Raw genomic sequence first — 6,033 nt, forward strand, 5'->3', positions numbered from 1 at the left:
GGAAGTTTAAGCTGTACGCATCTGAGGTGGGGGAAAGAGGAACAAGCGCACACCAATCGTGCTCTTGGTTTCACTGGCTGAAACAGCCGCTGGTGCCTTTGATACTTTGATGGACTCCAGAGCAGAGAGCTACCAAACGCAGGAAGTTGCATCAAGTTTCTTAACTACTGAGAGCTTGTATTTCCAGTTCAGTTTACATACTTGATAACATCTCCTGCATTTTTGCCATATTTGGATTAAAAACCTAATCCAGGTCAGATGGAAAAGGGTGGCTGTGCACAGGGAAGAGTGGATGGATTGGTTCACAGATGCGAGAGGAACATTTGCATGATGTGCGGGATGGCTCGAACAGGTATTCAAATAGTAGTTTGACAGCTATCGTGCTCAGCAGGTCGTTCTGGGGCTGGAGGCAGGCCAGGCAGCAGAGGGAGGAGGGGTAGGCGGTTCAGCCCCGGGGTAACAGCAGCGGCTCAGCATTAACACATGAGAGAACGCTCCCAGCTATAATCCTTAATCAAGAGTCAGGATTAGATTAGAAACGAAGTTCCCTCTGTCTCTCCACCTCCCGAGCAGAGACGGGAGGTGGAGGAGGGGAATCAGGATAAGAATAAAAGGGATAACATTAGTAAAATAAACAGAGAAAGGTACAATCGGGGCTTAGGATCGAATGAAGATGATCCTAGATAAAAACAGGGATGAAGGATTAAAGAGGCAGCTGCGGATGACCTGACTTTGTGACTGCAGATGTAGTGAGCCTTTTCTATTCTAAGGTACAGGCTTCACTTTGTGACTCTCATTAACTTCAGTGAGAAAAGTTCCTCATTTAGCCTGTGAAAAGCCAATGTTAAATTATTAACCCAGACACAGTCAGAGTAAACTGATGGGTAATTTGTTAAAGTGTTGTGGAGTTTTAATATCTTTATTGGGCCTTTCCATAAGGAAAACAACAACAACAACAACAACAAAATAAGCCAGAGTGAGCTTTATCTAATAACACCAAGCTTGCACACCCTGATAGATCCAAATGAACCCTTTAGGCAGAAATGACTACTACCACAACCAAATTTCAATCGACAACTTCTTATCTTTGCGAAACCTTTTACTTGTCATTGCTCCTTTTTCTGATTGCATCGAAATTTTGATGGCCTAGCATGAATTCATTTCATTCAATTCTGTGTATTTATTTATTGAAACAAAAGTCACGTCAAAGTATTTATATTATATTATATTATATTATATTATATTATATTATATTATATTATATTATATTATTTTATATTTTTATATTTTTATATTTTTATATTTTTATATAAATACTCAATAAATATAAAAAATAAATATATAATTATAAAATATAAATATCAAGACATATTTTGAGGCCTGTCCAGGCTGTGCTTTGCCTACTCTTGGGACACTAAGTTGGATAAAGAATTAAGAAAACGAATCAGTGGATTCCCTACATGCAGGTGCTGGGCAACAGTACTTGAGCCCCAAGTATAAAGCTTACCAAAAAGGAAAGTTTGAAGCCTAAAATTAAAAGTAGAGTCCTAAACCCAAAGTGGGAATTGGTTCTACAGGAGAGTCTTCTGATAGTTGAAGGCTCTGTCTCCCATTCTATAGTTGGAAACTGGGAACCACAAGTAAGCCTGAACCCTAAGAGAAAAATGCTCCATTGGGATAATAGAAAAACACACAATAGAACATTATGAGAAATGGATGGGGCTCCCGATAGAGCACGATTTCAATATTATTGAAACTGTGAGGTATCGTCTTGAGAGAGAACAGAACAAAATACAGTGTCCACTGAAGAGCTTTGAAATGTTCTTCACAAAGATTGGAGAACTATTCACGCAGACTACTTAAAGAAATTACAAGACAGCTTGCCTAAAAGAGGTGATCAGAGCAAATGTTAACTTTCAAGATAATTATAATTGTAAATTGCCTCATTTACTGTATTTTCACATGTCCTTACACATATTTCAATAAATGGCTACACCTATTTCCTCCTATCATAGCAAAACATAAAGAAATAAAGTGTGCCTCTAGTCTTTTGCACAGCATTGTATATTTCATAAATTGAATGGATCGATTTATTTTAACTATGTATATTTTCTGTGACCAGTTTCGGAGTCCCTGCAGATGTTCTCTTCTTGTTATAACACAGTTCTTCATTCCCATTCCATTTTGCATAATTGTAATTTCCCTGTTCTTTGATCTTTATAGATTTCCTCCTTATGCTGGTTATTTTTACATGTGTTTTGAAATAACATTAAACAATAGTTTCAATTTATTCAAACCCATCTTGTACCCACACATGTGCACTCAGAATGGCTGCAGGTTACAGGTTGTCACTCTGTGGTGATGAGAGGTTTGGGGTAGGGGGAGGAAGAAATATTGCAAAAATATTGCTCTTACTAGACCCCTACCACTTGCAAATAGAGTACAGAAGCTACTCGATGGTTACTTGATGATGTAACATACTCTTGCAATATACACTTATTTACTTACTGTGAATAATACTGTATCAGTTAAATAGAACACAAAAATATAATTTTAGTCATGTCTGACCATGCCGAAGATGGGGAATGGGAATGATGATACCGATAACATATGTTTTAACCAATCCTGAACAGAAATTGCCATTAATTTGAAAAATTTGTTTATTCTAAGTATAAAAAAAATAATAAAAATAAATAAAAAGTCATCCAATAGGTCCTTACTGCTTTATTTACTAAGAGTGCAGTGTGACAGTCAGATCCACCCCTCACTTGTCACATCTGGTTTCAAAAAAGCAAAGTGGTGAAAACATTCAGGTCAAGGCTTCAGCAAGGGACTTCACAAACAATGAATGATGCCACAGTGACTAACCCTAGTTCTCTTAAGTCTAGCAGTGTTAGCAGTTTCAGCAGCAATATTGAGAGTTAAAAAACTCTCAAAACTGTCTAAATTCTTTCATCTTTAATAAAATGATCAGTAGGGCTAGCTCTACCAGGTGTAAGAATTAAGTTTAACTTCCAAGCATCCAAGAAAAACATAATTTCTGAAGTTTAATGGAGTTAGAAGTTAGCAAGGAGTTAGCTTGCTAGTTTCCATCTAAAGATGATATGCAATGTCTGAGTGAGGGAATTCTGAAAAACTAAAACGTACAACTCTGCTATCACTTCGGACATAAGTGAAGTGAAAACTAAAAAGCAGATGTTTGTATGATAACTGAAGTTGGGCTAGCTGGTATTTAATGGTGTGCTATGTGGTGGCTAGATACAGAGCTATGGTTAGGATAATATAAACACATTAGCACAGTGAAGCTGAACTTTTATCCCCACAATAAAAGTCAGCATAAGAGTTCCCAATGGGCAGAGACAAATGCAACTGGATGGCAGGAAAAAAAAATCTGAAAACCATCCAAACTTCAGTCAAGAGATCACTTGAGATGATCCATCCCCAGCATGAGGTTAGTCATTATTGATATTCTGCTGTTTAGTCGCTGTTGAAAATTCCTGATCCTCAGCTTAATTCACCCATTCAAATCTTTCTTAGCCTCAGAGTGATTCTTTTCTGACCTATCAAATGTAATTACGTCAGGTATAATTACATACTGTCATGGTCCTGGTTCGGTGACCCAGCGCTTTAAGTTTATTATTATCATTTTCTAGTTTATTATTATGATGATTATTATTGTTTCAGTTCTCTTCGGTCTGCCTCTGAGTCTGCGTCTGTATCTCTGTCTGTCTATGGTGTCACCCCGTCTGTTTGTGAATCTGTCTGTTCAGTTCAGCGTCTTGTCTGGTTCCCTGTGTCTGAGTTTCCTGTTTTATTGTGATGGTCTGTGTCTTATGTGAGTGTGCTCAATTTACTACTCCCTTGCCTCGTCAGTTCTGATTTCTCCCAGCTGTGCTCTCCTTCTGTGTCTCATTCCCCTTGTTACTTCCCATTGTATTTAAACCCTGTGTTTCTCTGAGTCAGTGTCGCGTTGTCCCTCATGCTGTGTCTCACTGTGAGTTTTAGTTTGTTGTTTCCCAGTTTAGTTTAGTTTGTATGTTTTTCCTGCCAGCCAATAAAGCTGTGACTTTGAGTTAACACCTTGAGTCTGAGCGCCTGCATTTTGGGTCCACATCTCCTGCCTGGCACACAGCGGTTCATGACACATACAGGTGTAATTATTGTAATTATTCAGATCAAAAACCCAGACAGGCCAATTGTGATCATTGAGTATTTTAGTACCTTGTTCAGATTAAATAGAACAAGATGAAAAGCATTAACACACATTAAAAAGACAACCTTAATGACCTTAACACAGTGTAGTTTGGACCTGGAAGCAGGCTTTATATGTCATAACTTGACACCTGATGGTTGTGAACAAAGAATTTCAGGAGAATCAGGTTTGCATGTATCTATGTATCTATGGAGAGAGAGATGCCATGAGTGAATGACATATCATTTCACTGATCCACACAACCTGGATATACAGCAACGGCTGTTATTCTGACAGGAGAAGTGTAGTCGGATCATAACAAAGAGAGGGAAGGTAGTTAGTCAGAATTGAGGGGATCGAACTACCAGAAGGCAACATTGCAGACACAGAGGACAGCTACAAGTACCTGGGGATCCCACAGGCAAATGGGAACCATGAAGAGGCCGCTAGGAAAGCTGCAACCACCAAGTACCTGCAAAGGGTCAGGCAAGTCCCGAGGAGTCAGCTGAATGGTAAGAACAACATTTTGGCTATCAACACCTACGCCCAGCCCGTGATCAGGTACTCTGCTGGGATAATAAGCTGGCCAAAGGAGGAGATAGAAGCCACAGACATCAAGACCAGGAAGTTCCTGGGCATGCCATCGGTTGTGGCCATCTTCTTGATGTACTTGTGGATGTTCGTTGTCTCATCCTGGACCATGGTACTGACACTCACTAGTCCCCGGCCTCCTTCTTTCTGCTTAGCGTACCCCCTCAGGGTGTTGGACATGGGCGACCGCATGCTCAGTGAATACCTCAGGCAGCAGAAACCCAAGAAAGAGGCCCCCCTGGACAGTATGCACCACCAGCAGATGGAAGTGGCTGACATCCAGAAATCCTACTAGTGGCTGGACAAAGCTGGACTGAAAGACAGCTCAGAGGCACTAATCATGGCAGCACAAGAACAAGCTTTGAGCACAAGATCCATAGAGGTTGAGCTCTATCACACCAGACAAGACCCCAGGTGCGGGCTGCATAAAGATGCCCCTGAGACATTCTAGCACATAACAGCAGGGCGCAAGATGCTGGCGGGCAGGGCATACATGGAACGCCATAACCAAGTGGCCGGCATAGTAGGAACAGGAACATCTGTCCTGAATATGGCCTGGAAGTCCTGAAGTCAAAATGGGAGACAATGGGAGGTTGAGAATGACCGAGCTAAAATTCTGTGGGACTTAGAGATATAGAAATACAGAATAGTGGTGGCTAACCAAACGGACATGGTAGTTGTAGACAAGCAGAAGAAGACAGCCGTTGTGATAGATGTAGTGTTGCAGAATGACAGCAACATCAGGAAGAAGAAACAGAAGAAGCTGCAGAAGTTCCAAGGGCTCAGAGAAGAGAAGATGTCGAGGGTGAAGGTAACAGTGGCCCCAGTGATAATGGTGCAGTGACTCCCAAGCTAGGCGAGTGGCTCCAGCAGATCTCAGGAACAACATTGGAGATCTCTGTCCAGAAGAGCGCAGTCCTAGGAACAGCAAAGATGCTGCGCAGGACCCTCAAGCTCCCAGGCCTCTGGTAGAGGACCCAAGCTCAGCTCACGGAGTGCAGTCAGGGCTCTGAACTAGGAAGCTCACAGGCTAAGGAACGACTAATCTGTTGTGACTCTGTCAGATAGTGTTGGGGTTGTGCTTCCAAAAGTGTGTGTTAATGTGTAATGTGTTATACATTATTCATTAGTCAAGGTTAAGATTAGTGAAGCCAGAAAATCAAAACATATTCTGGGCATCTTGAATTCGTTTAATCGGGAGTACAGCCCCTTGATGTGGGTCTCAGGTTCTTTACACTAAGTATCTATTT

Source organism: Astatotilapia calliptera, chromosome 20 (genome assembly GCF_964374335.1).
Source record: "Astatotilapia calliptera chromosome 20, fAstCal68.1, whole genome shotgun sequence".
NCBI lineage: Eukaryota > Metazoa > Chordata > Actinopteri > Cichliformes > Cichlidae > Astatotilapia > Astatotilapia calliptera.